At 30.0% G+C, this 7,456-nt stretch overlaps 1 long non-coding RNA gene across 1 annotated transcript; it reads right to left on the minus strand.

Annotated features, from left to right (window-relative positions):
• Positions 1-5,915: 5,915 nt before the first annotated feature.
• Positions 5,916-6,911, minus strand: LOC143632389 (uncharacterized). Its single transcript, XR_013153510.1, has 3 exons — positions 6,705-6,911; positions 6,580-6,627; positions 5,916-6,514 (listed from the first exon to the last, which is right to left on the minus strand). It is a non-coding gene; the product is annotated as an uncharacterized LOC143632389 (long non-coding RNA).
• Positions 6,912-7,456: the final 545 nt, after the last annotated feature.

Here is a 7,456-nt window from a genome sequence, read left to right on the forward strand (position 1 = left end):
AATACAATGACCTCAAACGTAAGACACAATGGTAAATACATATAACACAATGACCTGCAACGTAAAACACAACGGAATCAGCATATTACACAATGACTTAAACATAATACACAATGAACATAATACTATTTTTCTCAACTTAAGTGAATGTTGAGCAGAATGACTAAAATATAATGATAAGTAGAAAGAAAAATGTTGAGCACAAAGATACAATGACGAACAAAAAGACACAATGAAGTAATCTTTGTTTTAATTTTTATCTTTAATATGAGTATCAATTGAAAAACACAATGACTAAAATCTATAACCCAATGCACAGAAAAACTCAATTAAAAAACACAATAGACAACTAAATAACACAATATAAAAAAACCCACTAACTTTTTTTTATTTTTATACTAGGATCGTACCTGTGTTACACACGGGTTGATAATAGATAAATAACAAAATCAATATAGACAACCATAAAATTTATAGACAACCATATATTAACATTAGGAAGGCCTAAACAAAATATTAGAGAGTAACATTGTCAAATAAAAAGTTAATAGTTATACAAACTTGTCTATATTAGCAAAGTTATGAAAATATTTAAATCGTATTATCCCATGATGAACTTAAAAAATATCCGTCCAAAAACAAAAGCATTTTGCTATAAAACCTAAAAAACTAAACAAACCATGCAACCTGATTAATTAAGTATTAAACTAAAATGTTAATGTTTTTCATAATGAGTTTATGTTAACATTAATATCTAGAAAATTATGTAAAACTAAAAACAAAATGTGTGAATATAATAATTACCATATAAATATAGACAATCATAAATTTTCACAAGAAAACATTTAGAAAATCATAAAATTTAAAATAACTTTATAACCACAATCTTAGAAATTCATATGCTTTTAAAAAAAATGCAACAAACTAGTCATCAAACTATTGATCATTCATATTGTCTTAATACAAGCTTAAACTAAGACAAACTAAATATACACATAAAAAGTAGAGACCAAAAGAAGATATAAACATGTCGGAGTCAAATTTACCAACCATCAACTTCCTCAAAATTTCACCAAAAAAAAAAACAAATTACATTCACAACTTGACAAACAAAATAAACGATTATAGAAGTTTATTGTATGTTTTTGAAAGTTTCTAGTTATGAACTAAACTAATAACTTAAATAGAAAACACAAAGTAAACAATGAAAGTAAAAAATTTAGAGTAATCAACTACATAACTAAGTTGTTGGTGTTACCTTAAATTTTATATTTAGATTCCAAAGAGTTTAGAATATCATCAAAATTTGACTCATAGTTCTCACACTCTAACAACCATTTTACCTTCTCACTAACTTTATTTTTCAAATCCAAATGTGTCATTTCTTTTATAACATTAGCAAGCTTCAAGTGATCCAAATCTCATAAAAGAAACAGATCATTGGATTCCAATATTGATTTAGGATAGTACCTGTGTTACACACAGTGGAACATATTTAAAAAGATAATATATATGTAACATCATATAAATTTAATGAAATGCAAATGTTGTACTTATAAATAAATGATACTTTTACATGAATTACAAGACATCATAACTTATTTGAATCAAATAAGAAGACATACAAAGACTAACAAAGATAAATGAAAAGTTAAAATATTTTATAACTTATATCATTAGTACAATAATAAGCAAACAAAGAAAATTAGTCTCCAAATCAATAAAACAATTCTACAATGTCGATTCAACAAAAACTTTTATCTCAATGTTGATTCAAAATATGAACTTTATATAGGACATTTATTATAATATTTATTACTCTAAGATAGTAACCGTGTTTATTTGCACATCAATTTAAATCATTTATTACAAACCATGTTTGAATTGAATATTACCATCTTGAAAAACATTTATCACTAACTTCATTTTCCAAATCCAAATGTGCCATTTCTTTTATAACCTTAGCAAACTTTAACTTATCCAAATCTCTTAAAAGAAACAGATTATTGGATTCCAATATTGATTTAGGATAGTACCCGTGTTACACACGGTGGAACATATTTAAAAAGATAATATATATGTAACATCATATAAATTTAATGAAATGCAAATGTTGTACTTATAAATAAATGATACTTTTACATAAATTATAAGACATCATAGCTTATTTGAATCAAATACAAAAGCATATAAAGACTAACAAAGATAAATGAAATTAGTACAATAATAAGGAAACAAATGAAATTAGTCTCCAAATCAATAAAGCAATTCTAAAATGTCGATTCAACAAAACTTTTATCGTATTGTTGATTCAAAAGATGAGCTCTATCTAATACATTTATTACACATCAATAACTGTAATATTTATTACTCTAAGATAGTACCCGTGTTTATTTGCACATTAATTTAAAACATTATTATAAACCATGTTTGAATTAAATATTACCATCTTGAAAAATTTATAGTTAGTAACCTACCATCTTGAAAAAAAAATTAACAAACCATGTTTGAATTAAAAGGTCTAACTTTTAATTTTGAAATGTCTTATTTTGACTTCAAAATGTCAACATAATATATATGTATTTTTTAAAATCCAAAATGCGTCCACAGTTTTTTCTTTTGCTTGAAGCAAACTTAACACAATTAATACAAATTAATTATTTGATTTTGGTCAAAACATAATTAAATTCCAATTTATTATTATTGATATATACATAAATATATATATATACACGAATAAATTATGTTTCACTTAAAGACCATTAAAAAATTTACGGTTACTATGTTCAACATTATTAGTATCTCTTAATAACATAATAATGGATTGTAAGAGAATATTTAATTAAAAACGTTAGAATAGTCAAAATAAATGTATGTTAATTTTTATAAGGGCATAATTTGCGAGTGCAAATCTTAAATTTAAAAGTACTTAAATCATGTTGATATATATCTAGAAAGTTATATTGACAATGTAAATGTTATTTAAAATTTAAAACGATTTAATATGAATGGTCAAAAACGATTATTGTGAATGGTCAAATACTTAAATCGGTTGGAACTTTATTTAATTTATACCTTCTTTATTTGGTTTTTATATGAAAAATTAATGAAAATGAATATACATGATTATTCAAAAGATAAATATACATCAATATAAAAAAATACATCTTATAAAGTCATCATCAATCCGTGAAATTAGATAATATGAGTGGGACACTAACCTGAAATAATAAAATCGAATATTAATATTGATATTATGGATTATTTTAATTATAATAAATAACCGGAAAATTTTAAAGGTGTTACTGGAAAAACGATATTGTGACAATGACCATCGTATCTCAGATTTTTTTGTAGAATTTAAATTGAAATTAGGTTGTATGACTCGTGGCATACACCTAAAATTATAAAGTAGAATATTAATGTTGATATTATGGAACATTTGATATTTAATTTATAACCGGAAAATTTAAATGTCTTAACAGAAATTAACAAATAATGATAATAACCATGGTATCTCTGTTTTTTATTAAGAAACTAAAATCAAATATTTCGTAAATCAATCGGGTAAATTACCTGAAATAATAAAGTTTTGTTATAACATTGATATTATGGAATATTATAAGTATAATTTATAACCGGATAATTTAAATATGTTTTACCGGAAAAACGAAATAATGATACTGAACATGGATGAAGCTGATTTATATTTAGAACCGAAAAGAACAACATGCATAACAAAAAAACAGGAAAATAATAAAACTTCAAATTAATATAAAAGCCCATTGTTATAGCTTCATCATAACTTACCGAAAAACCATAAAAAAATCCATTGTTATAGCTTCATCGCCGTTTTTTATTTAAAACCTAAACTGATTTTAAAAAAAAATCAGTTAACAATGAAAATAAAGATAAAAACGTTAGATCTACAATAACCGGAAAAAAATATGATGTTGCTGGAAATACATATATCAACAATCGGAAGTTCTGATTATTATAAAATAGAAACTTACCGGAAAACGATTAATAAGAATGTAGATCTAGTTTAACCGGAAAATATGAGAGGGTGAAAGAAAATCCGGCTAATACAGAAAGAGAGAAAATAATGTTTAGGGTAAAAAATTGGGAAATGTTAAGGTTTAAATATAGGATAGTGGATGAGTTGGCATTAGTATGAAAGACACTTGGTGAAATGGCATTGATGTGGAGGGGCTAGAATGTTGACACGTGGAAATTGTTGTTTGCTTTAATAGTATATATAGATAACAATATGATATTCATATTAAAGATAAAAAACGCTTGTTATTATGGTAAAAATAATTTTTTTTTAAATGTCGTATGATAAATTTATAGACGTTTTAAAATGATGGAGGAATTGACATGTGTCTTGCATGTGGAGAGAGAAAATCATCAAAAATGAGTTATTACATTCATGCCCTTCTCATCAAGTTTTATTCTTAAATTAATCTCCACCATCCAAATTTAAGATCAATGGATAAGATTCCTTCTCACCATTCTCATTTTTGGTGTACTTTGTATTTTAACTTTATATATCAGAGTAACAAACTAGATAACCAACGTCAAATTAGGATACAAAAGCACCACCCAAATCAAACCGAGAAGCAATCTAATACGAGTTTAGAATACATAAATCACCACGTAAACGTGTGATTAGATTCCAAAGAACACCATTCAAGTTGCTACACTTGAACAAGCAATGGAAATGCACGAGAATTCCTCACATAGAAAAACAGACGAACCTTCTTTACTCGTATTACAATGGGATTTGTAATATGTCTGATTACCCAATAGCATAGCCCCATTTACCAGTGTATATACCCGAGTAACCCAACATATTTTTATTTATTCATATATTCTAGGTTACTCGGAATATAATCGGGTAAACGTGGCTATGATATCGGGTAATCGTGCACATTACAAACCATGCCTGTCCCAAACCCACAAAAAACTTCACATAACCCCAAACCCGTCTCATACCCTAATGGGTAGATAATACCCGTCCCAAACGTTTCAAGTTTGGGTTTCGTTGCCATCCATTGTCATCTTCAACTGTTATTGCACGAATCCACTTAGTCCGTCTTTTGTTCCGGCTATCATCAACGGCTAGCGCTAGGATCTGTCGTTCGAGAGGTTTATATGCACCAAACCGATAATTCTAAACATCCGATTATACCAGCTCTTATTGATTATTGGCCAACGAGGCACTATGATCAGAATACAGAATACCTTTGCACAAAGATAAGTTATAAAATCTAAACAGAAAAAACTGTGCATTGACATTTTATAACAAAAAAAAAAGTTTTTCTTTTGCCTTTTAACATCAAATCCTTTCAATTTTCACACGCGCTTTGTGCATACCAATTAGTCTTCAAGAAAAAAAACATTGAAAAGAAAACTCAATACCTGTTGAACAGCAAACCACTTGCAAAATTGTAACTTGTAGAATATGGAGAATTTAAAGTTTTTTTTTTTCAACTAATACCATCCCAAACAATGAAAATTAACTATTAGTTCTCCACTGCCAGCCTACTTCTCTACTGTTAGCCAGCAAACGAAGTTTAATGACACCCATGTCCCCTATTCTCCGACAACTCTCTAAGCATACCAGCCTAGACCATTGGCCAGGAAAAACTTAGTACTCGACCTTGTAGGTTTGAGCTCGATCCAACTCAAACTCTTTGTTTGGTTTCTCCATAACATTTTCATATGTGGATGAGCATGGGAGGTAGAGTAACCGGGTCTCGTTTCTATAAGTTGCTAATAAGACTAGATCATCATCTTCCGGATTGCTGATGTTGGTTAACGGATACTGATTTGACTGATTCAAGTAACTTTGACCTGCAACAGACTTTCCGATCACACCCACCGATGTCATTGTTTCATCTAATGCTTTAGGTGATTCGTTTCCTCGAAGAAGAACCTTCACACGTTTGCTTCCACTCAGTGAAGAAGAATTCTCAACATCTATGACATCCAACTCATCACCAAGATGTTCGCCAGAAGCAAGCTTGAAGCTAGGCAAACCCTTCTTTAACGTCAATAACAGAGGCTCCAACAACATCACATGGTTACGACCACAGGGCCAAAAAAACTCGAATGCATAGTCAAGATCTCCTGTGTGCATGCTCCTAAAGCATATCACAAAAGAAGCACACTGAGTATTGGAATTGGCGGAGAGTAGCGCCAACACCCCCTTATTATCACTCAGTTTATAAATGTTTCTACACAAGTAGAGTTGATGGGTTTGAAGTGCCTTCCCAGCAAGCCCCTCCCCAGGAACCACATCATGCCTGTCATAAAAATCCTTAACGGAAGGCAGAGGGTCGTTGCTTGAAACAATAAAATACCGACCCAATTTCACCAAAAACATCCGATCATTCTCAGTCTCAAAAGAGATCCAGGCTTGACCAAGAGTTAAGCCATGTGACTCACAAGCCATCTCTAATGCCTTTTCAATTTCAAGTTTGGCAGGTTCCAAATCACCAGAGATAGTCTGTTTAAACTAGTATTTTAGACATATATTCAAAAACATATATATAGGATTGATTATTTATTTACCTTGTATGGCCAACTTCCGTGTAGATGATATATCCGAAGGCCCACTCTCTGTAAACAAACAAAGTGAATGTTAAAACAAATAAATAAATATTCAGTAGCAATGGAATGGTGTTTTTTCAACATACGTCTAGTTCACGTTTCAACTCAATGAATAGTGGAAGAAGAAGAGAAGCATGTTTCACAGTGCACTTAATAACACTGGCAATCGGAACTACCGCGGAAAACAGGAAGAACAACACAACACGTCAAATCAAATTCCAAAGCTCAATCAACCAATGGGGAGCCCCGGAGAAGCCTGAGATCCAGAACCACCTCTGGAAAACGATTAAGGAAGGCAGTCACAACTGGACCACCGCTTATATTATGGTACTTATTATACGGGTCGAATAACAAAAATATGGTATCTTACTCTACTAGAATCCGTATGATACACGAGATTTATCAATGTTTAAATTAGTAAAATGAATTATTTGAAACAAAAAATAAACATGATATAAAAATTGTTGAGTATGTTTATCAATGTTTTAAAAACCGGTATTTTATTTGTATCGGATTTGGCTAAAAAATGGTACAACCGGTTGAACCGGGTTATACCGGAAGGTTCAACCGTTTATAGTTGTAGGGGTATGGTACTAAACCCGGTTTTACGACCCTAAATTTATTATGTTTGGCTTATTTTATTATATGGACTAATACAATGTTATTGGGCTGAGGGGGTTTTGTGGAGGTAACCCTAGCTGGGCTAGGCCCATTAGGGTACCATGATGGTGGCCATGAGGCTCCCTATATAAAGAGGTCTCCACCTCCTTATTAAGGGTTGGTCATTCTCAGTAAGAGCCACCACCATAACCATTTTTGTGTCTGTAAATAAGAGGTC

This window comes from Bidens hawaiensis, unplaced genomic scaffold (assembly GCF_021521415.1).
Source record: "Bidens hawaiensis isolate Kalapana, Puna unplaced genomic scaffold, B.hawaiensis_p1.1 tig00006388_1, whole genome shotgun sequence".
NCBI classification, from domain to species: domain Eukaryota; kingdom Viridiplantae; phylum Streptophyta; class Magnoliopsida; order Asterales; family Asteraceae; genus Bidens; species Bidens hawaiensis.